The sequence below is a fragment of the Pogona vitticeps genome, chromosome 4 (assembly GCF_051106095.1).
Source record: "Pogona vitticeps strain Pit_001003342236 chromosome 4, PviZW2.1, whole genome shotgun sequence".
NCBI classification, from domain to species: domain Eukaryota; kingdom Metazoa; phylum Chordata; class Lepidosauria; order Squamata; family Agamidae; genus Pogona; species Pogona vitticeps.
In genome coordinates this window covers 66,808,197-66,833,665 of record NC_135786.1, presented here as the reverse complement: position 1 = coordinate 66,833,665, position 25,469 = coordinate 66,808,197, and the positions used below count along the sequence as shown (strand labels likewise).

Genomic DNA, 25,469 nt, shown 5'->3' with positions numbered 1-25,469 from the left:
GGAGTTTTGGACTGCAACTCCCAGAAGCCTTCACCACCAGCTGTCCTGACTGGGGTTTCTGGGAGTTGCAGTTCAGAAGCATCCGAGTAACAAAGGTTAAGAACCACTGCATTAAAACAGTATGGGTGAAAATGTAGTTTTTATAAGAAAGCATTAGAAAAAGAAGTTAATTATGTTGAAGGAGGTAGGTGAAATTACTGTTTACTTATGGAACTAAGAATCAACATTCTACCGTATTTTTCTGTGTATAAGATGCTGCTTTTTCCTAAAATCATTACACTAAAAATTGAGAGGTGTCTTTTACACGGAAGTAGGCTGAGAACATGGAGAGAACAAAACAGCCCATACTTTGCCTCTGTAAATAGGCTTCCTTCAATCACGAGGCTTAACTGCCTCCCATCAGGAGGCCTAGCTTCCTATAGTCAGGAGACTTAGCTTTCTCCAGTCACAAGCCTTATGGAACTGACATTACAAGCCAATTGGAACACACCTTTTTGGAGGTGGAAGCTGTAGGCTCAGATTCAACAGGGACTCCTAATGTTGGAGTGTTCTGAGCCCAGAGGGTGAATACTCAGAGCTAAGTTTTCTTAATTTTGGGGTTAGAAAAGTGGTGTGGGTCTTATAAATGGAAAAAACACGGTATCTTCTAGAAAGGTTTTGAATCCTACATATGTTTCTAGTGGTGTGATAATAGATACTTCGTTAGACTGAAATCCAGTGTATACTTGTGTGGGAGAAAACCCCACTAACTGCTTTGTACCTATTTATTTATTTATTTATTTATTTATTTATTTATTTATTTATTTATTTATTTATTTATTTATTTCATTTCTATACTCTCCCATTACTGTTGCCACTCAGTTCACAGTATGCAATAAAATCATACACTAAAACTCTATATAATAAATATAAAAAAGCAGAATAAAATATAATAAACTCTGTTGCTAAAACTACCTTTAAATAAAAATACAGTTAAAACCCATTTGAACATCTTAGTACAATATTCACACTAGTAGCTTTGTATAATTGGTTCTTAATTAGCATCCTAAAACCAAAGAGGAATGCTGCCTGGCAAACCTCTGTAGGAAGCTTGTTCCAGAGGGAAGGGACCATGACCATCATAGTATTGACTTGTTTGTCTCTTTGGATGTTACAATTCTTAACATCAGGGTCTGTGAGGAGTGTGTGGGATGGGCAGCTATTTTGTGTGAGAGATGTTCTACCGAATATTGAGTTCATAAACTATTAAACTTAGAAGCAAATATCCATTGAATTACACAGTGGGTCATTCTATACAAATTGATTCTTTTTCTTTTTGAAGAACCAAGTTTCTAGCTGGGCAGGTTTTTAAAGAATGTGTTGCAGATGAAATCAGTTCTGACCTCTTTCTAGAAGCAAAAATGGCTGAACTGAGGCTATCCTGCTTTAAGTGTCTCATGTCATGAGAAGACAAAACTCTCTAGAAAAGACTATAAGGTAGGGAAAAGTTGAAGCAAAGAGAATGATTGAATATGAGATGCAGTGACTCCACAAAGGAAAACTTGGCCTTCAGTTTGTAATATCTGAGCAGGGCTGTTAAAAATAGAAACTTTGTGAGGCTAGTAATTTACAGAGTTGTCGTCACTCAAAAATAACTTAATAGCACATAACAAGTATCTTATAATGAGTGAAGTGCAGCATTCTATCTGCAAAAGCTTATTGGATTTGGCCCATGATTTTGAAAGACTAAAAGAATCCAGGGAAAGCTGCATTGCAGGAGATCAGCGTTATGAGAGCAAAGAATAACCAAACAGTAGTTGTATCTTTTTGTGTGTGCAGAAGATCGTAGCTGTAGAAGGCTTGTTTATACCTTAGGATGTACTTGGCCAAGTTACAAATCAGCTGGTTGGATAGCTCAATGCTTTAGGTGTCTGGCTATGGATCCAGAGGTTGGTAGTTTGATTCCTCACTGTGCCTTCTGGGAGAAGAGTCAGCCTGTGTGGCCTTGGGCAAACTGCACCGTCCCAGGATGCCCCCAGAAGTATGAACCACTTCTGAGTAACGTCTTCCTAGAAAACTTGAAATGGGTCACCATAAGTCAGAATTCTCTCTCTCTCTCTCTCTCTCTCTCTCTCTCTCTCTCTCTCTCTCTCTCTCACACACACACACACACACACACACACACACACACACACACACACACACACACACACCATGTGTTGTTTGTTTGCTTGTCTGGTTACTTGTTTTATAGCCTTCTAAAACAACCTTGTTTACATTCAAATGAATATTCATGATAATTCATCTGTGTGGGGTAGCATTTCATCTAATTTTCTTAGAATTCAAAAAGAACATTGAAAAAGAATGAAGGCAGCACTTCATGTTAAAATACTGGGGTACTGCATGATAATACGTAATTGATAGTATTAAATCCCACAGCCACATGACCTTCCAAACGCTTATAAACCGTGTGTGTGTGTGTGTGTGTGTGTGTGTGTGTGCACGCGCACGCACGCACGCACGCATGCACGCATGGACAGAAGTATCTTAGAATGTTATACTGTTTTCAAAGTGGCACCGCATTCATTTCTTATGGTTCCTTTATTTTATTATTTGATAATAAACTCTGCACAACCAGACCCCTCAGGCCTGCTTCAGAAAAATTTGATTCCTTGAACATTCTTATCTGTCTGGATTTATAACATAAATATTGCTGAAATTAGTCAGTGACATGGTCCAGAATAATAATTCGAAGTACTAAATGCTACAGCTTAAACCTGGAGCCTTTGAAATAAAGGCAAAGGCTGTACATCCTTAGTTGGTCTAAGTAGTTTTTACTTTCCTAGCTGTAGTGATTACGTTCAGATTTTTTTAAAAAAACCATTCTATTGCATGCAAATTTCCCTGCAACTCATTGTCCCTCTAAACTGGTTTTGTGCCTCTAGTCTAAACTGACTCTAGTGATTTGGGAGAGACTGAAAACCAGGGAGAACATTGCCTAATATCCTTGAGCAAGTAAACCTTTGCATCCAAATCAAGGTATTTTAGAGAGGAAATCTTGGACGAGAGGATTTGTGACATTTAAGTGAATGAGAGGTAAGTGAAATGAATATAAATGTGTATCTTCAGTTTTGTCTTTCTGGTATTTAATAAAATATCAATTCCAAAACAATCTGAAGTTCACTTATTCATCTAACAAGGCAAGAAAATGTTATTTAGCTCTGTATAATACTAGATAGAAGCTGCTTGAGTGTTTGCAGGCTTACTTGATGAGAAAAGTGACATCTTGAGATACTAGACAACAAATTAAAAACAAAAGTCTTATTAGTCCTGGCAGCTACCTCTGTAGCACAATTGATTTGGAATCCCCTGGATGGGCAGCATTCTCTTCAAGCAGCTAACCTGACAAAAAGAACACATTTATTGAGGATTAATGTTTGGGTTTTGTTGGTGGTACTAACAATTTGCTTTCAATTCAGAACAATTACTCCTCTTCTCTGACTCATCTTCAAGTGTGCCATTCTTGCTGCAGTCCTCAGTTCCCTTCACACCATTGGCCAGAATCCAGCACCCAGTTAATTCTATTCCATCCTTTTGAAATAAGAGCCAAACCCCACACTCGGTTAAAATATATATTTATATTTGTGTATGAACAAGTCTGTTTCATAGCAGCCAGTGAAGAGGGGTCCAAGAGCAACCGACACCAACTTCCCAAACAGAGCAAACAGAAATATCATAAACTGATTTTTTTATTTAGCTGGAACTGTCATTTTTGCTGCAACACCCACCTGTGCCGCAATCTTAAACTTTACTGCCATGGCTGTGTCTGCTATTTTTGAAAACAGTGACACCCGTGTGTATTTCAAAGAAGTGACAACAATGACTCTTTAAACTTTATTTAGCACAAGCTTTTGTGGGCTGATTTCACTGAATGCACGGAGTATTACTCTGGTTGGTAGGCCTGGTTGGTAGGCTTATATATAGTTTAGGAGAATGATTAATGTTTTCACCTTTTGCATTTCAATTCCTCTGCATTCCCCACCACCTAAGTATGTGTGCATATATGTATGTACGCATATAGAGAGAGGGAGGTGGTGGCGCTGCGGGTTAAACCGGAAAGCTTCTGGGCTGCAAGGTCCATAAGATCAGCAGTTCAAATCCACGCAATGGAAAGAGCTCCCGTCACCTGTCCCAGCTCCTACCAACCTAGCAGTTCAAAAGGATGTAAAATGTGAGTAGATAAATAGGTACCACCACAGTGGGAAGGTAACAGTGTTTCGTGTCTAGCTGCGCTGGCCACATGACCATGGAAGCTGTCTATGGACAAACGCTGGCTCTACGGCTTGGAAGCAGGGATGAGCACCACTCCCTAGAGTTGGACACGACTGGACAAATTGTCAAAGGGAACCTTTACCTTTATCTATGCATATATATGTATGCATGCGTATATAAGCATGTATGCATGTATAATTATGTATGCATGCATATATGCATACCGTATTTTTCTGTGTATAAAATGACACCTTTTACTTAAATAATTAGACAAAAAATTGAGGGTCATTTTATACACAGAAGGCAGCCGCTTTCCCTGCCTTTTGCGAAGCCACAGGGTAAAGCAGCCATGAAAGGGCGGCACACTCGCACCCCTTTGACCCTGAAGCAGTCATGAAAGGGCTTCAGGACCAAAGGGGTGCAATTGTGCAAATTTTCTAATTTGGGGGTTAGAAAAGGGGGGGGTTGTCTTGTACATTGGGTCATCTTATAAATAGAAAAATACAATACATACATATATGCATTTATACTTAGGTGGTAGGGAATGCAGAGGAATTGAAATGCAAAAGGTGAAAACATTAATCATTATCTTAATAGTGATGATTAACAAACAGTGATGACAGTGCTATCTTAGCATAGACAGAACTCAGAAAATTGCTTTTTCTTTTTCTTTTTCTTTTCTTTTCTTTTCTTTTCTTTTTTGGCTATAATTTCCTGAATCCTTCAGTTCATATAGGTCATAATACTGGCCATGTATTTTGATGAAAAACAGTTGTTTTATTCCTGTTGTAAGAGAGAGAAAATTTAACCTTCAGATTTGCTTTTGTGGGTGGAAGATTGCAACCACTGGGGAACAGGAATGTAAACAATGGAGGCAGTGAAAATTGTCTTAAATAGGAGCCGTTACAAAATGGTAGGTGGGTGGCAATACATAGTTGCATAAATGAGTTGATTAGTACAGGTAATGATATAAAAAGCCTTTGTCCCAATAAAAATAGGAGTTAGAGCTGAACTTCTTGATGAATTCTTGTTCAACTGTTTTTCCTTAAAATGTAGCATTCAAGTTTTATTTTTCAAGGATGGCCATCCTAACATGGGATGTGAAGTGTTCTAGGATACTAAAGTGCCTCCTCACTTTTTTTGTTAAAAGAAGTGGAATTTCTAATGTCAGATTTGTGCTTATCTATTCTTTTGTGTAGAGATTGACCTGTTTATCCTGAAACTGAGTATTGTTGGAGGATGATGACATATTTTGTATTTGAAGACAAGCATTTTTAAACTGCCAATACTGTAGATCAGTGGTTCCCAACCTTGAGTAACCCAGGTGTTCTTGGACTACAATTCCCAGAAACCCCAGCCAGCAGAGCTAGTGGTGAAGGTTTTTGGGAGTTACAGTTTAAGAACACGTGGGTTACCCAAGGTTAAGAACCACAATTGTAGATTAAGTCTTGTAATACTATTTCAAAAGTAGATATCAGAATAGAATTAGCATTTAGGTCTGCCATAGGATCTGGTTCCATTGTTCATATCTCTGCTGCAAAGGCACTTTTTGCTCGTACATAATCCTTGTTAGTTGGATTGTTGTCCATAGACAATAGCACACAAGAGGATGGAATCCCTAAACTCTCTCTGTTCTGTCTCTGTCTCCGTTTCTCTCTCTCTCTGTGTCTCTCTCTCTCTCACACACACACACACAGACAGTAGGGGTCAAAAACCCAGAGACAGAAAATTAAAATATGATATCATAAATAATCAGACAATCTTATTCAGAATGATAATCAATATGGTATATATGTGTGTGCAGAAAATCAATCAATCAGTCAGTCATTCTACCAGTCAGTCAAAGTGAATATAAATGCAGTCAATCAGTTGATCAAAATGAATCTCCCAAATAGTTAGATATTTATCGTGCATTCAAAGTAAACAGTCTAAGTACCCAAGTTTAAACAATACAGTTTAGGGATGTGCACTAGCACCTGAACTTTGATTTGGAATTTGGAATTTTAACATTCGAAATTGATGGATATCTGGAATTCTGTTAGAGTCAATATGAATATTATACAGTCATTATTTCCCCCCCTTTAAAAACACAAACAGGCAAAACATTTTTAAAGGATTTCTCTGTGTCCACTGACCCTTTCCTGGCGATTGTGCCAAACAAAAAGAATGCACACCAACAGTCTGCAGCTAAAGGTCATTTGGAATGGGAATTGTTAATGGGGTACTAGTTCTGCCACAAACCTATGGAAAGCAGCGTTCTTCACCAAAGTGAATTGCTAGTCATCTGGGGCTATCTCTTCCCCTGGGTGATGAGTTTATCTGGCCAACTTCAGGACACCCACATTTCATACTGCTTTCAGTCTCTACCCAAAGAAGAATAGTCTCTCATTCTACTACGGTAGAACCCAAATCTTTCCAGTTAAAATAGCACACATAGAGGCACACAAAACTGTTTCCTTAATACAGTATATCTGTCCCATACAACAACATCTCATTATCCTGCCTGATATATCTCAAAAGGGCCTAAACCTAATATAGTTCCCTGTTGATTTATAACATATTAATCTATAATTCTATTAATCCTATATTCGTATTCCTAACTGTGATGGATCACTCACCAAGTTTACCTGGTAACATCAGGAATAAGCTGATTGGGTGAAAGACTGCAGGAGGAGAACTAATCAAGAAGAGTCGTGAGGATATAAAAAGAAGATCAGAGAGCAAGAGAATGGGCAGAGAGAGTTAAATTGTTTGCTAAGGAGGGTGGTTGGATTGTAGAGTGGACTATATCTAGTAAAGAATTACTTTGTATCTGAAAGGAAGAAGGTCTGATGTGGAAAAGCTGGCATGTATTTCAATGTAACCTTAAGTTAAAACCTATGTAGTTTCACCAGTTGTTATGTTTCAATAAAGACCTTATTTTTATGTTTTAAGTTTAAAACTACTTGGGCTTCTATAATTTGGGTTTAAGGCAAGCCTAGTAAAAGTAAGGGTAGTTTAAAAGTGATTCACGGGGTAGAGGTGGTCACACTAACTATGTTAAGTAAACAATGTTAAGTAAAGATGTAGAGAATATAAATATAAGTTGAAGGTTCAGAAATGGACACAGAGAAAACAGGTGCAGTGTTGGCTTGCACCAGAGCATACCCTAACAACAAATGCTCAGGGGATTTATAAGCAGCCATTATCATCTTTCAAGTGGATTAGATTAGGCATCCTTCAGTCTTGAGAGACTATGGTGACATGCTCTGAACAAAGGACTTGGAACAGGGTCTAGTGTGGCTGAGAAGGCCAATTCGAGAGTGACAATCCTTTCCACACTGAAGACAAATACAATCTGTCCCCTGTCCAGCTCCCTGATTTTTTCTGGGTTTGGGACTGCCTCTTTGCCTTGGCCTGCTGAACAAGTGTCTCTTCAAATTAGAAGAGGCCATGATGCACCACCTGCCTCCAGGCTGAATGCTCAGATGTCAAAGTTTCCCATCTGTTGAGGTGGAAAGAACCAATGTGAAAAAAAAATACCTTTGGGTGTCTGTTCCTCCTTCTGGTTGCATTGGTGCAGACGTACATCATTTAAAGGTTTTGGTCTCACCCCTGGCCCCTTCCCTTGGGAAACTCATAGCAGTTAGAAACTCTCTGCTCCACTACTAGGACATGAAATGAACCACAAACCGAACACACACAGACACACCCCGGATGAACCAGGCTAGTTTGTGGTTCATTTCATGACCCAGTTTGGAGATCCTTTTCCCCCTTTGGCTTTTTGTTTGCTGCAGCAAAACAAAATGCCCATTCAGCAGCATGCTTACCTTTCCCCTTCACACTGTCCCCATTGCTTCCACCTGCCTGCTCCTGCTGCTGCCGCGGGTGCCATCCTCAGAGGCAACAGCCCCAGCCTTCCTGCCAGGAGCAACCACTACCTCAGAGCATGCACCTGCCTATCAGCTGGGTGGCAGGCAGATGCTCAGAGTCAGCACTGGGCTCTGCTGGGCCACTGCTTCTGTGCCCACTGCCTGGCTGATAGGTGGGTGCATGTTCAGAGGCAGCAGGCCCTCCTTCCCTGCCAGGAGTGTGCCACTGCCTCTGAGCATGTGCCTGTGGAGGAGGAGGCAGAGATGGCAGGAGCAGGTAGGGCCCCTCCAGGCACAACCCGGTTAGGCACAAACCACCAGTTTTCCAGTTTGTGCCCATCTCTCCCCATTACTCTTGTTACCTGTATCTTTAATAGAGGTAGGCACAAACTGCTGATTCGATGGTTCATACCAGATTGCTTATTGTGCCAAACAGGTGTTCAGTGCTTCAGAGCCCTGCCTCCTCCAGCACGCACCCACTTGGAGGCAGTGGCCTGGCTTTCCTGCCCCACCTCCTCTGGGTGTTGCCTCTGACTGAGCATTCTCTGGTGGAGGTGGAACTTTGTGCCAATCTCTATAAGTTTCATTCTTCAAGAAATCACTCCAGGATACCTGAGAAATAGATTTCACTTTCACTTCTTAATTTAGCAAGCAGAAAGCTTGTCTAATCTCTTGGAGTAAATAGGATTCTGGATGTTACGAATAATTACAGATATTTGGAACCATCAATTTCAGATTTGGATACATTCAGAACTATCCAAATATGGCATTATTTAGTGAATTTCAAATATTTCTGAATTGGAATGCACGTTCCTAATACAGTTCTTGATGACAACGCTGGAATGTGTTATCATTTCAACAAGTTGCTTTATTTGATTCAATATATAGATTAGCTACAACAGATTTGTTACTTTGGAAGGATGGAGCCAACATCCTATTGCATTAGTTGTACTTGTGAAAGGATGGTGAAATTACTGGAAGAGGAGTTTTCAGTAATGAAAGAATTTCTGCTTCTGTCTCATGGCTTGCCATTTCATGTGTAATCAGTTTCATTGTGTGCAAGCTGTGGAAGACCTAGAACAGAAGGAGGAACTCTTTCTTTGCTAAAAACCTCCTTCTCCAGGTGATGGCACCATCCTTCTGCAGACATAATTTACATAGCAGGATTTTGGGCAATGTGTGTTCCTCATTGAAAAACCTATCAAGCTTGCATCAATTATCTTGTCCTTGACTGAAAAAGTTATCCTGGTTTTATTCTATAAAAAGACTGAAGAATAATATATTCCAAAGTTATTGTCTAAAACTGGATTACTCACTAGAGCATTTGACTGTTTATTTAATTCTTGTTGGTATGTATATTTCTTTACAAGTTTCTTCTCCTTGCAAATCTATTTTGATTGATTACATAAATACACATGTATTATCATCTAGTACTTTTATTTTACATACCTGAGCTACATGTGTGTCTAATTATTTATGATCTTGCATTTTGAGTGTCTCTGATTTTCAGATTTCTGCACCTTGATCCTTCGTCCTTCCGTTTTGTCTGTAAGCAAGTACAGACAAAACATATGAAAGAAAACAGTCTTAGTACAGGGTTGGTTGTAGTTTGTTAATGAACAGTTTTAGCTGGGAGCTAAAGGTGACATCAAGTGGTATGCTGCTGTTATCTGTTCTGGATTTGTCCTGTATAAAATTACTCTTAGGTATTACTTCGCCCCTGCTGATCTGTTTTTCATGATGTTGGTTGCATATTAATAGGTACCCACTATTATGGCTTTTTTTATTACCACCAGCACCAGCAGCAATGTGCTTCTCGATACTGCTTTCTGAGCAGCACAAGCTGGAAAGGGATATTGCCTCATGTCTTGCTAGAGTGCCTCCCCTGCATAACTGGTTGGCTTTAGTGGTCCTTCAGCTTGATCCACAAGGGCTTTTCATACGGCACAAAATATTCTTGTAGTGGGAGAACTTCCTTTCATTACTCAACATGCCCCATGATTCTTCAGTCATGTGAACCACCAAGGTGATCTCCTGTTTCCTCTGGTGATACTTTATTCTCCCTTGCTAGAAAGAGCACATGATCTTTCAATTTCCCTTGATTGTTCTCTTTAGTACCACAGCTCTTACCTACAGCTGGGAAGATAAAAACAATAGGGAAGGCAACTACTGTCAGAGAGAGCAAGGTGGAGAAACATATGATATATGTAAGTGAAGATCTTGAAATATTCACAGATGACCACAATGCAATCCACAATATTTCATTTCTCTTACTCTGTCTTAAACTAGATGTTTTAAGTTTCTAAATTTCACCATTTTAAAAAAATTGGCTTTCCCACTGAGCATTTCCAGAGATTGAGAAAATTGATAAAAATAAGATAAGTGGCTATCAATGCCAATAAAAATCCATTCTTTTGTCAGATGGCTTTTATCACTTTGTCCAAATAAGTGGAGCTGCTTGATGCAAGTTCAGTGAAGAAGAGGCATGTGAAAGGAACACAAGATGCAAGTTGGCAATTCCATTCCTTCTAGTGAATTTTTTTTTGCACATTTCCATTTCATCTCGTAGACAATTTTAGCTTAGTAAAAGATCAGAAAGAGACATTGCCTTTGACAAAATGATGGTTATTTTAAAGAGATCCAAGAGAAATTTCTTATGCTGAAAACCTCAGACTCTGAAACAGTATTAGGAAAAATAACATGAATAGCTATGCACAGAGTTTTGAAGAAAACTCAACTGAAATGGAACAAGGAATTGTTTTCACTCTCTGGAAAACATGGCCTAGTTTTTGGTAAGGCAGAGGAGATCGAATTTGAGGGGTTCCTAATGTGTCCTTCTTCCCCTTCACACTTTCAAGCTGTGTGCAGCACAGCTGAATTGTTTCTATGATATCAGCAGACTAATTTAATTTACTGTGTGGTTTTATGACACCATCCTGCTAACTGCATAATCCTTTACTGACAGACTCGCATAACCAGGATGAAAACTGCATAGAGAAAAATTGTAAGAGCAGCTGAGGAGTGGGGCTGGGGAAACACTGGGGCTTTTCACAGAGTATTTGTGCACATTAGAGTGTCTTTTTTCACATCATGGTGTTTACTTTATGAATGCTTGGATTCTCGTTTTGACCTGGATTGTAGTAACCACACACCGTGGACAGTACACAGTTAAGAGATTTACATTGTAGTCCTGTACATGTATACTGAGAAGTAAACCTGATTGATATCCAAATATGTATGTACGGGATTGCAGTCTTGGGATATACTGTATATGCACAGCTGAAAATTGCATTAAATTTTGTGGCCTATCTATCAGATAGTCCTTATGCCTGCCTAATAGAAAGAAAGAAATTAATCTACAACTGAGAAGGTAAGAAATTATCAAGAGCCATACAATTTAGGGCTCTCTTTCAGTTCCATTTCATGATCAGCCTAGATGGTTAGAAGGTAATGCTATCTGCAGAGGGAGCCAGAGCTGATGATGTATCTGATAAAATGAATGTAGTGATCAAATACTGCATTCCTCTTGTCTGCCATATGTTGTGGTAAATATAATATGCATTTATACCTAAAACTTCACAATTTTTATACATCTGGTTTTTTTTCTTAAACAAGTGGCTTGTCAGCATAAGAAATTTAACACTGGAAGAATAAGATGATAAAAAATAATTTGAAAATTGAACTGCTAATATTGAAATGGCTTTATACATTATTCTTTGCAAGACTCATGCATGAAATCTTTTCTATAGTTGTTTGTCACATCTTCAAAAAGATTGTGCATCTTGAAAAGCTATAGACATAGGCAACTAAAATTCATATAGAAGAAAAGATTAGACAATGTAGATATTTATCAAGTTGCTTCTGACTTTCGATAATTTGATGATGACTAGAATCTACAGACATCAACAGCATTACTCAGGCCTTGCAAATTCAAGGCTGTGATTCCCTTGACGGAGTCAATTCATTTTATATTCACTCTTCCTCTCTTCCTGCTGCCTTCAGCTTTCCCCAGCATTATTGTCTTTTCCAGACTATCAAAATGTCTTGATAGTCTCAGTTCAGTCATCTTTGCTTCTAGAGGGACTTCGGGCTTAATTTGATCCAGCAACTACTTATATGTTTTTTTCTAGCAGTCTGTGGTAGAACTCTCCTTTTACACCACATTTCAAATGATTTTTTTCCCTGTCAACTTTCTTCATTATCCAGTTTCCGCATCCATACATATTAATTAGGAATACCAAAGTAAGATGATCTTTTGGCCTAGCTAACCTTACATTTGAGGATCTTTTCTAGTTCCTTCTTAGCTACCTTTCTGAGTCCTAATCTTCTGATTTCTTGGCTGTAGTCTTCATTTGGATGACTGAAACAAGGTAAAGAAAACATTTAACCATTTCAAATTAAATATAGGGCTCTCTGATATTAAAATCTGGAGTTCTCCAGTGATGTTGAATGATGGAAAATTAGGTTGGACAAAAGGAAATACTTTATCACACAGCACAACATTTAAACTATTTGACTTGCTTACACAGGGCATGGGAATAACTGCCAAATTGGAGGGCTGTAAAGGGGGTTAGAGGAATTTGTAATAAGGTGATCAGGAGTTATATACAGTAGTACCTCCAAAACGACAGAGAGCATATTTGAAGGCTAGTTGTTGGGAAATAAGAGCAGGAAAGGCTATTACCCCATTTTTTCAGCTTCTGGGCTTTTTCTTGACTCTGTTTTACAATTGTAGAAGACAGGATGCTGGATTGTATGGGCATCAGCTCTTCCTCTCCTCCTACATTTAACTTGCAGTTGAATATAGACAATGCTTAAACTTTAACCATATGGCTCTGCAGCTTGATAAAGAAAGTAAAATGTCTGCCTGTTAATCAAAACTGGAGTGCTGTTTCTCTATCTTTTGTGTACAGAGTACGTATCTCTCTCTTTCTCTTTTTTGTAAGTTTAAGAAAGATCTCTATATGTCCTTTAAAACTGTTCATTTTTGTACACAGTGGTTATGGCCTGTACAGGTAGTAGATTTAAAACTCTCACTTACGCAAATGTTAAGTAGGTAATTCAACCTCATCCATGCTATTTCACAGATCAAGTAATAGCTGCAGCAGCTTTGTTTTCAAGAACATAAAACAAGGTACAAGTATTTATTTTACCTTATACATGTGGCCCTGTTTTAAGTTTCTAGAAGACAGTGGCATGTTTTCACCCACTTACATTTGATCTGTGGGTCAAGAATATGCCCGTTTTCTTCCTCATGCTGTGTTCAGCTAATGCATCTATGAGAAATCAAATTATTAATTCATAAACATCAAAGGAACTTTTTATATAATGGAGGCACACATCAATGTGAGATGCTCAGAGGGCAACCTAGGTGCATCTGCTCAGTCTTTTGTTATTTTCAGAAATGCAGCAGACAGAGCTGAATTCCTCACACGTGTAGGGGTCAAGAGGCTTTGTATCTGGAAGGCAAACTGACTAATCTTGGCAAAGCAAAACTGACCCAGACAAAACTGGCAGTTCTACTAGGAACCTTTCGATGCAGACCTCAAAATGCCTTGGCTTGAAAACAAGAGGGAGAGCTTTGCATCTGTCTAGTTTAGTTGCCAAAATCCACCTCAAGAGCAAAGGAGGGCAACTGTGAAAGGGAATGCCAAGGGCAGAGACTAAAGGTCTGCCAAATGGAAGACACTTGGAGGGACCCACCTGCATCTTGGAAATGCTGGGATTGCTGAAGAAGGTGCAAAACTGTGGAAAATGAGTTCTTGCACAAGACATCAGGTTTATCAGTGTTGCCATATATATTTATTCCAATTAAAGATAGAAGAAATGCGGACGTAGAGCCAGAGAGGTCCCAGGTTTAATGACAATATGGCTTGGCTTGCCATATGGACCTTTCCCTGCCATTTAAACAGGTGGCAAAAAAGGAAATCAGAGCCGACAGTGCCATCTAAACTGGAAGCCAAAGAGTCATTGGACTATTAATGACATACTCAAAGGTGGACAAATGGATAGTCATAAGCCAAGACATTTTGAAATCATTGGAGGACAGTTTGTGATAATAAGCTGTTGCTTTCAGTAGAATCTCCTTCCAGCAATCTATGATGAGATGCTGCAGAAATAGTTTCTTTGAGACTGGAAAATGTACTGTGGTGTTGTACTTGACACGCAAAAAGAGAAGATTTAAAAGGGCATTTAAAAGAGTGGTACACCTAGAATACATTAATGAAAGATTAATAAGAATCTAGCTTTCTTCCTGTGCCAGACATGAGTGCATGTAATAAAACATGACGTATTGGCTTCTTCGGATTTCAGACAGAGGTTTACCTGAGCCAGCTGTAGTTATCAGTAATGGCTAAAGTGCTGAAGTAGCTCTCTCCTCTTCCACTCTGATTAGAAAGTACATTAAAAGTCCCCAGGAATTCCTGGAAAATTATTGACCAGCTTGAAGAATTTTGTGGGTTGGATCTTTGCTTCGGGACATTAATTTTAGTTCTTAATTAACTAAGTGGGGCATGGGGTGGAGTGGGGGAGTGCTGGCTTCAGTTATTAATGTTATGAAAATGGAGCTACAGTACTCACCAGGAGGTTAAAATGTGTCTTTCTGAAGAGCCACATAACTGGGTTTTTCATTCCACAGTCTTTGTCCTGAGACAACCTTTTAACTTTCTTGAACCTTGGATTTGTTGTGTATTCAAGTGGCATAACTAAGTTTGAAACAAGGCAAATGCATAGAAAAGAATTTCTAACTGTGGACTGCTGTGTTTCTACTAGTTGTATGAATAGATCTACCTATCCGAAAATAGAGTCCAAAACCATTTTGGCAAACACCACAGGCCTGACAGACACTATTTGCTCTGACGCAGGCCAAAAGAGGGTTTTTAAAAAGCATGCCCATAGTTTAAAATTTTAAAAAAATCCCTTGTGGGTGTGGGTGTTTTGTTTGTTTCAGAAACAACTTTCCAACCCCAAAAATGTGTGCTTAGCTATATGTTTTAGTTGAAGAAAAAAGTATATAAAAATCATAGCCCTGAAGATGCTTAGAAAAATTTGCTTACCTTTAAATGTGCAAACACAAATACATAAAAATCCATATGGGAAAAATGTTCACAATTCCGTGCAGAACCAAGATGGGCTGAGCCTAGTAATGGGAGTGAAGAAGAGAATTAGAACAAGGTCTCAGCAGACAGAAACACACAGGCCTTGTCCTGATAAATGGTGTTATAGGTTTATGTAATCTTTCCAATGGACAATGTAGTAATCCTTTCAAAGACTCCAAATGTGCCTAAAGCTACAGGAAAGAGAGGGGAAAGGAGATAGATATTCCTGGTGTTTCTGCCATCATCAGATTACAGTGGGGTCTCGATTTACGAACTTAATCCGTATTGGAAGGCAGTTCTCAGGTCGAAAAGTTCTTAAGTCGAATCTGCATTTCCCATAGGAATGCATTGAAAACCATTTAATTCGTATCTGCTCTTTTCGTCCATAGAAACTAATGGGAAGCTGCTATTCCACCTTCTGCCACTAGAGGGGGATATTTTTTCCTTTTTTCCTTTTAACCTAAGATGACTTACAGTAGCTTTTAAAAAAAGGAAAAAAAAGTTCGTAACTCGAATCTAAGTTCGTAAGTCGAGTCCATATATTCCTATGAGAGCAGTTCGTAAGTCGAAACGTTTGTATGTCGAGCCGTTCGTAAGTCGAGACCCCACTGTAGTGACAAAAGGGAATGTGGACTGTTTTTTAGTTGTGGAGGAGATTTACAGGGGCAGATCATGATCCATGTTCTCTGGAACATTTTTTGGAAAATTGCCCAGGCCCTTTAAATCACTTCCATGTTAATCTGAGGTGACCTGAAGAAAAATGGTCCTTCTCTAATAGTGACTAATAATCTTGCTTTCAGAATTGATGAGTTAGACTGAGGAAGGCTAGATCTGGAGTTTCTTTCTGAGCTTGCTTCTTTTGATACTTCCTTTGAGTTTCATCTGGAATGAGCTGTTAGTGTTTGTCATCCCCTATGCATCTTTTAATGTGGAGTACAATCTGATGAAAAGCATTTGTTTGTTTGTTTGTTTATTTATTTATTGTTCTGGGCAGCTTACAATCAGGATATCAACATAAAAAAGTAAAGGTTCCCCTTGACATTTTAGTCAGTCGTGTTTGACTCTAGGGGGCAGTGCTCATCCCCATTTCCAAGCCGTAGAGCCAGCATTTGTCCGAAGACAGTTTCCGTTGTCACGTGGCCAGCGCGGGTATACAGGAACACTGTTTACCTTCCCACCGAGGTGGTATCTATTTATCTACTCGCATTTGCATGCTTTCGAACTGCTAGGTTGGCGAGGAGCTGGGACAAAGCGACGGGAGCTCACTCCATTGCGTGGATTCGATCTTACGACTGCTGGTTTTCTGACCCTGCAGCACACAAAGGCTTCTGTGATTTGGCCCGCAGCGCCGCCACATCATGTTTATCAGCATAAACATACGTTAAACACGTCATGTTTATCAACATAAATATACATTAAAATTCAGTCAATGATATAAATTAAAACCTCATACCTCAAAACCCTCCTGAGCCTGATTATATGAGAAAATCTAAGCTAATACAAAAGATGTTGCACATATGTCTGTATGAAAAATCAGGCCATAAACAGTGAGTCATTTAAAAAAAGGTTACAGAGACCAAAATTAAGTAGTAAGAATAATTGGGAAGTTCAGTGAAAGAAATAAAAGTTTTTCAAATGAATTCTGTACAATTGGAACTTTACTGTATTCCAATTATCAACTATTTCCAGGAGTAGCAAAGGAGAGACTAATACAATGGAATGCCAGTTAAACTTTGGTTATCTGTAAAGTTACTTGGGAAAAATAAGACTGTGATCTAAGTCAGATGTTTTTCTGTGGCAACAGCTGTAGCTAAGGTAACTTGTTAACCACAATGACCTGTAATGTACAGCCAGATCATTAGATATGTCAACTCTTTCAGCAAACACGGCTTTTCAGGCCATTGCAATAAACAGATAATAAAAGTTTAGATGCATCTCAGCAATATGTCAAAGTACATGGACACAGATGAGATTTTCAATTCTGACTTTCTGCTAAAACATGTTACAAGAAAATAAAATTTACTAGATCTGCCACTCTCAGAACTTAATTTCATTTTTTTTTTTGTATGAAAAGAATAAATGCACAAACCTTGTTATTTCTTAGAAGGCTATGCTCATAGTGATGTGCAAAAAAGTGTTCTGAGCTAGTTCCAGGGTTGTTATCAATATGAGACTGACTCCTCTTGACAGGCATGGCCGGAAGCCAGCATGAACTGCCATATTTTCATGATTGCAAGAATATACTCTTGAAGATATTTAATTCTGTCCAGTAATTTAATCTCTGCAGACACTGTATAATCTATACAGAATGAACATGCATGCAGTGTCCACTGCGACTACTATGAGTAATGCTATGATGTGCTAATTTGGATGATACTCTAAACATGGGCCCTCCAGTTGGAACATTCCACTTATACACTTGTGTGTCTGTACTTCTGAAATTTTCCAGCTTCTTTAAGTAGGAATACTTCTGTTTTGTATGTAATTTGGTTAATAAATGCACTAAAAGGAGATAAATATGTCTTTGTTTTAACCTCTTGGCAAGGAAGTCCCACAAAAGAGACAACAACACTCCCATATATTTCCCATTTTAGTAAGGTAATATGATTTTTAATCTCCCTTAAGTGCATAGTATCCTATATGTGTTTATATTGTTCTTTTGTGTTTTCATAACAATACACAGCAAAGCCAGATTTACTACTTGCCTTTCTCTCAAATGCCATGGCTATCAACTATGCTCCACCATGTGTACAAAAGAAAATCTTGCAAATGGCTGAGATAATGTCATGGAAATAGTTTAATGATCTTAACATTTTAATTTGTTTTTAATTGTACCTATATTTCATCTACATCCATGATTTAAATTGTGCAATAGTCTGATATGAATAAAGAGAAAGATCAGCTAAAATATTAGAAAAAATTTAGATGTATTTTGTGAGCCATTGTTAATTCCCTTTTATGTAACAAATGATGAGTACTGTTCAGCAGGGACAACTGAGAAAATGGTAGCAGCCCAAGGAAATCTCACTCAGAATTAAAACATTGTAGATTAAATGGGGTTTGTGCCAGTTTTCCCCGCTAGATTTAATGTAAGACTTTGACCCTTATGATTTTACAAAAGTGGGTCACATTATCTTGACATGCTTGCCTGGTCTTCTGACATTTTGCTCAATGCCAGGAGTAGCAAGCAAGGTTTTATTAGCTGCTGCCAAAGAGATAACTACAGCTTTTGAATTCCAATAAAGAATCAAATTGAATGGACTGTTTCTTCAGAGGATAACACTTTGTGCCAGCTGCTTGATGTTATCTTCTTCATGGATTGCTGCCTTGTCGTGGCGAAGGGGCTTGAGTAACTCAGAGAAACTATGGGCTATGCCATGCAGGGACACCCAAGACGGACAGGACATAGTGGAGAGTTCCGACTGAACGCAATCCACCTGGAGTAGGAAATGGCAAGCCACTCCAGTATCTTTGCCAAGAACGCCCCATGATCAGAAACAAAGGGCTAAAAGATATGACGCTGGAAGATGGGCCCCTCAGGTCGGAAGGCGTCCAACATGCTACTGAGGAAGAGCGGAGGACAAGTACAAGTAGCTCCAGAGCTAATGAAGTGGTTGGGCCAAAGCCGAAAGGACGCTCAGCTGTGGACGTGCCTGGAAGTGAAAGGAAAATGCAATGCTGCAAAGAAAAATACTGCATAGGAACCTGGAATGTAAGATCTATGAACATTGGGAAGCTGGAGGTGGTCAAACAGGAGATGGCAAGAATAAACATCGACATCCTGGGCATCAGTGAACTAAAATGGACAGGAATGGGCGAATTCAGCTCAGATGATTATCATATCTACTATTGTGGACAAGAATCCCGTAGAAGGAATGGAGTAGCCCTCATAGTCAACAAAAGAGTGGGAAAAGCTGTAATGGGATACAATCTCAAAAATGAGAGAATGATGTCAATATGAATCCAAGGCAGACCATTCAACATCACAATAATCCAAGTTTATGCACCAACCAGCATTGCTGAGGAGACTGAAATTGAACAATTCTATGAAGATTTACAACACCTTCTAGAACTGACACCAAAGAAAGATGTTCTTCTCATTCTAGGGGACTGGAATGCTAAAGTAGGGAGCCAAGAGATAAAAGGAACAACAGGGAAGTTTGGCCTTGGAGTTCAGAACGAAGCAGGACAAAGGCTAATAGAGTTTTGTCAAGAGAATAAGCTGGTCATCACAAACACTCTTTTCCAACAACACAAGAGGCGACTCTATACATGGAAATCACCAGATGGGCAATATCGAAATCAGATTGATTATATTCTCTGCAGCCAAAGATGGAGAAGCTCTATACAGTCAGCAAAAACAAGACCTGGAGCTGACTGCGGTTCTGATCATCAGCTTCTCATAGCAAAATTCAAGCTTAGACTGAAGAGATTAGGAAAAACCACTGGGCCACTCAGGTATAATCTAAACCAAATCCCTTATGAATACACAGTGGAAGTGAAGAACAGATTTAAGGAACTAGATTTGGTGGACAGAGTGCCTGAAGAACTTTGGATAGAGGCTCGTAACATTGTCCAGGAGGCAGCAACGAAAACCATCCCAAAGAAAAGGAAATGCAAGAAAGCAAAGTGGCTGTCCAACGAGGCCTTAGAAATAGCAGAGAGGAGAAGGGAAGCAAAATGCAAGGGAGATAGGGAAAGTTACAGAAACTTGAATTCAGACTTCCAAAGAATAGCAAGGAGAGACAAGAGGGCCTTCTTAAATGAACAATGCAAAGAAATAGAGGAAGATAACAGAAAAGGAAAGACCAGAGATCTGTTCAGGGAAATTGGACATATTAGAGGAATATTTTGCGCAAAGATGAACATGATAAAAGACAAAAATGGGAGGGACCTAACCGAAGCAGAAGACGTCAAGAAGAGGTGGCAAGAATACACAGAGGAATTATATCAGAAAGATGTGGATATCCCGGACAACCCAGACAATGTAGTTGCTGACCTTGAGCCAGACATCCTGGAGAGCGAAGTCAAGTGGGCCTTAGAAAGCCTGGCTAACAACAAGGCCAGTGGAGGTGATGGCATTCCAGTTGAACTATTTAAAATCTTGAAAGATGATGCTGTTAAGGTGCTACATTCAATATGCCAGCAAGTTTGGAAAACTCAACAGTGGCCAGAGGATTGGAAAAGATCAGTCTACATCCCAATCCCAAAGAAAGGCAGTGCCAAAGAATGCTCCAACTACCGTACAATTGCACTCATTTCGCACGCTAGCAAGGTTATGCTCAAAATCCTACAAGGTAGGCTTCAGCAGTATGTGGACCGAGAACTCCCAGAAGTACAAGCTGGATTCCGAAGAGGCAGAGGAACTCGAGACCAAATTGCTAACTTGCGCTGGATTATGGAGAAAGCCAGAGAGTTCCAGAAAAATATCTACTTCTGCTTCATTGACTATGCGAAAGCCTTTGACTGTGTGGACCACAGCAAACTATGGCAATTTCTTAAAGAAATGGGAGTGCCTGACCACTTTATCTGTCTCCTGACAAACCTATATGTGGGACAGGAAGCAACAGTTAGAACTGGTCATGGAACAACTGAGTGGTTCAAAATTGGGAAAGGAGTACGGCAAGGCTGTATATTGTCCCCCAGCTTATTTAACTTATATGCAGAATATATCATGCGGAAGGCTGGACTGGAAGAAACCCAAGCCGGAATTAAGATTGCCGGAAGAAATATCAACAACCTCCGATATGCAGATGATACCACTCTGATGGCAGAAAGTGAGGAGGAATTAAAGAACCTTGTAATGAGAGTGAAAGAGGAGAGTGCAAAAAACGGTCTGAAACTCAACATCAAAAAAACTAAGATCATGGCCACTGGTCCCATCACCTCCTGGGAAATAGAAGGGGAAGATATGGAGGCAGTGTCAAATTTTATCTTCCTGGGCTCCATGATCACTGCAGATGGAGACAGCAGCCCTGAAATTAAAAGGCGCCTTCTTCTTGGGAGGAAAGCGATGACAAATCTGGACAGCATCTTGAAAAGCAGAGACATCACCTTGCCAACAAAAGTCCGAATAGTCAAAGCTATGGTTTTTCCTGTCGTGATGTATGGAAGTGAGAGCTGGACCATAAAGAAAGCAGACCGCCGAAGAATTGATGCCTTTGAATTGTGGTGCTGGAGGAGGCTCTTGAGAATCCCCTGGACTGCAAGGAGAACAAACCTATCAGTTCTAAAGGAAATCAACCCTGAGTGCTCACTGGAAGGACAGATCCTGAAGCTGAGGCTCCAGTACTTTGGCCATCTAATGAGAAGAAAAGACTCCCTGGAAAAGACCCTGATGTTGGGAAAGTGTGATGGCAAGAGGAGAAGGGGACGACCGAGGATGAGATGGCTGGACAGTGTCTGCGAAGCAACCAACATGAACCTGACACAACTCCGGGAGGCAGTAGAAGACAGGAGGGCCTGGCGTGCTCTGGTCCATGGGGTCACGAAGAGTCGGACACGACTAAACGACTAAACACGCTTGATGTTATACTGGAATCCCAAACTTTCATGGTAGAAGTGGCCTGGCTCAGAGAAAGCATATGTTTGAAAGTATTTTGACAAGTTACCACAATCAGTGTTTGTATCCTGAGCCCATTGTTTTCCTTCACTTGTCACTATTTGTAGGATGATAGATGCAACATTCTGTTCGGGATTTACCCTTTCTTTATACATCAAATTTACCTCATGTCGAAATCATGATAAATTACCTTGTCACATTCAGGCTTATTTTCAGCAGTTTTTATGAAGCCCTTTTAAACTGGTGGCAGCAACATGATTTAGTAACATGATATTGACTACCTTCAACTCAAGGAGCTGTAATACCAAAGTTGGCTAGAAAAAAAATTAAACAAAAAATGATGAAAAGGTTAACAGAACCATTTGTTCTTACACGATTTGGAAAAAAAGAGTCCAGAACAGTCTGGCTGTTTGTACTGAAATACTCTTTGTAGGTGGGAACCCACGGTAAACACAACTAAATATACCTTATGCTATGATCAATGACTATAATGTTATTTGGACTGGACTTTGTCATTAGTTGGAAAGGACAGAATGGTTCAAAATAACTGCTAGTTAAGGATGTAACAAATATTTGCTGGTTTTCTTAGCCACCCTGAAAAAGAGTATTTCAACAGACTGACATTTGGCATATTGAGAATACCATCCCTCCAAACCAGTCAAATGCTGTAAGGTTCTTTTCAGTCCTGCACAAGAGACACAGGATCTGCACTCCATCAGCAGCATCACTACCAAAAAAAAGCCTTGTGTCTTGTGAACAAAAATTGCACTTAACCCCAAACCTTGTAGTTTGTGCTGTATATATTTTCTGTGAAAAATAGGTTTTTGCATAAAATACAAGGTTTTACACACAAAAAACCTACATTTTTTGCACATCATGCCATAAAAGTCACCAAAAATGTAGTAATCTCATTTAGCAGAGAAAAAACTTTCAAATCATCTTCATTCTTACCTGTGAGTACTAAATAAGTGAAGAATTACATCCCTGTATTTCTCCAGCACTCATTTTCAGAAAAATGCCTGCAGACAGAAAGTGAATTTACAGATTGTGCATGACTATAGTCAGGAAGAACCCAGCCTGTCTAGCAGCATCTCTTCATCAAAACACACCTTTTCCTTTGCTTGTTGTCCCAGGACAGTAAAGTCCAGTATGGCTATCTGTTTTCCTTATCTTGGGAAATGAAGGCGTGAACACATGTATGTAACTAGTTGCCTTGGGTCCCTTTGGGGGGAAAAGACAGGATAGAAATGAATTTGGTAAGCAGATAAATAAACAAATATGTACTAAGCTCATGACTTTACAAGAGCTGCAACTCCAGATTTATGAGTAAACTGGGAAACCTGGTCTAGTTAAGCTTGGTTCCTAGACATATACTGTAAATAGATTTCAGATGAACTCCTGTCAGTATCTTGAAATATATTTCAGCCTCCCTTTATCCATAACCCCCTCCCCCTCCCCCCAGTTCTCAGGACTCAAGTGGTCCAAAGTTAATAATCTTTCTGAGGGAAAAATACTATTCACCATTGTAGTAGCACTGTTGTTTTCCAGCAGAACCTTGCAAATTAATGAGGGGCAATTTTCTGGCAGATTTTTTTTTTTCATTTTAAGGTTTAGAAGAAGAAGAAGAAACAGAAAAATGGCTCATTGTCTGACTTAGCCAGCAATGTACTATGGTACCCACTTACCTTGGAATAAGGTCCATCTAATTCAATGGGACCTACTTTGGATTGCACTGTTATGTCTGTTCCCAGGAGAGATGAACCCAAATTTTGGGTTTTCTGCTCCTGCTGTAGGATTTAAAAGCAGATTAAATGCTGTGTAATGGCACATATATTTATGTGCTGTGTTTTTAAGATAGGTACTCTCCCTTCTCCTCCCTCAGCAAATCCTGAACTGCTGCTACAAATCAGATCTTGACCTTTTCAAGAGAGAAATGTCTTTGAGACTTGCATATTCTTGTCAGGAGTTAATGAACAAATTGCAGTGCTAATCGAAGGCTGGCCTCATCAAGGCCTCTCCCTGATAGTCACGCAGCAAAGGTCACTGTCTAACTAATGAGGGCTTTGGGTAATACTGACACAACATGTGGGCATTTGTGAAAGGCCAAAATTTATAGGTGCCACTTGGGGACCATCTTGCTCTTGCAGGCATCTTAGAACTACAAGAATGGACGGCCCATCCATCACTCGCCCCTGATGATTAGGCTTAAATACTCAGTTCATATGCATAATCGCCAGACCTTCAGCTCCTCCAAAGGCCCTAGTGTCATGATGATAGATCCTCCTACATGTTTATCAAGAAGAAGGAACATTAGATGGCCCATTCTGACATTTAGCATTTCAGCCTATCAAAGTGTTAGGCTGATTTGCAGGTATCAAGTCAGAAGAGGGCTGATTTAAATGGAGGGAACATTTGCAGGACCATAAATTAACCCAGAGACATCTTTTATGCTGATGCTATTCTGCATAAAAAATTTTGCTGCCCTAGACTTTTATTTTCTTCCCCCTCTTACTGCATCTTTTTGAATTTAAATATTTTATTAATTTTCATTCAGTCAAATAAATTGGCATGACCTCTAGCCACAAGAGATTCTTCCAGACTTCATTTTGGCATTTTAATAGCACTGTTTGTTTACCCATTGTTGTTCATAAACTCTAATGATATGTCAAACCCAAGACAGCTACATTTGTGCGCACATAAGGATAAAATAAAGAAATGTGGTGTTACAAGCCTGCTGAAGTATAATTGTTTTTATGTACAGTCAAGATGAAACCAACTTATAGTGACCCTAATAGGGCTTTCAAAGTAAGTGGACTATTTAAGGAGTGACTTTACCAGTTCCACAAACCCAGTGATCTTCCATGGTTGAGTGGAGATTCAAACCTAGACCTCCTGAGCCCTAGTCTTTCATTCTATGCACTACACCACACTGGGTATCTTGAAGTATAATGCAGGTAAGCAGGATATTTTTCATTTGATCCACAGTCTTTACTGAATTCATACTGACAACACTTTCCAAAGGGAGGTTTTACCATGGCACTAGTTAAAAGGATTTTCATCTCACCGGGGCCCATAATTTTTTGGGCCCCGGTGGAAGCTGCAGAACTTTGATTTGCTGCATGATTTTTCTATGAATGGATAAATGTAATTATTTGTGGGCACATTTGAAATTTGGATTTATCAGAATGTTAATAATTTTACAAACCAACAACGCATTGGTGATCAACAAAGCATCATTCAGGTGGATGAATATAAACCAAGAATAAAACATAAAATGCAGAAAGCTAGACTACTTTGGTCACATAATGATAAATAGAAGTTACAGATTGTTGCAATTGATAATCCAAGATAAAATAGATAGGAAAAGAAGCATATGAAAGAGGAGATAATCTTAGCTGAAAAACTTCAGAGACTAGTTTAATGCAACAAAACATCATTGTTTAGAGCTGTCCAACTTCTGCTTGGAGAGGAATAAGATGAAGACAACTGTGGTTCAGACTTCATTTACAATCATGTATGTCCATTCATGTCAATATGATTTGTCAGTTGCTTTCTTTCCCTGTGAGATGGATTGATATGCAATTCTGTGAGACTGGCTCACACATAGGGTCCAGGCAGCAAAAGTATTTGATTTTGAAACTTCAGAATAGTACTTCTCTGGTAACCTAGAAGTAAGCCCATTAAACAAAAGAACATTTTCTTCCTCCT

General features: G+C 39.3%; 1 protein-coding gene and 1 long non-coding RNA gene across 6 annotated transcripts in view; one reads left to right on the top strand and one right to left on the bottom strand.

Moving 5' to 3' along the window:
- Window positions 1-25,469, top strand: part of LOC110076152 (BEN domain-containing protein 5) — a 1,026,237-nt gene that overhangs the window by 509,055 nt on the left and 491,713 nt on the right. The gene's annotated exons all lie outside the window — the stretch shown is intronic.
- On the bottom strand, window positions 318-18,500 carry LOC140706632 (uncharacterized). 2 transcript variants are annotated; one of them, XR_012086393.2, is made up of 3 exons: window positions 12,411-18,500; window positions 9,552-9,648; window positions 318-5,034 (listed from the first exon to the last, which is right to left on the bottom strand). It is a non-coding gene; the product is annotated as an uncharacterized LOC140706632 (long non-coding RNA). The 2 variants fall into 2 exon arrangements; XR_013544914.1 differs by having other exon boundaries at window positions 318-3,381; window positions 9,552-18,500.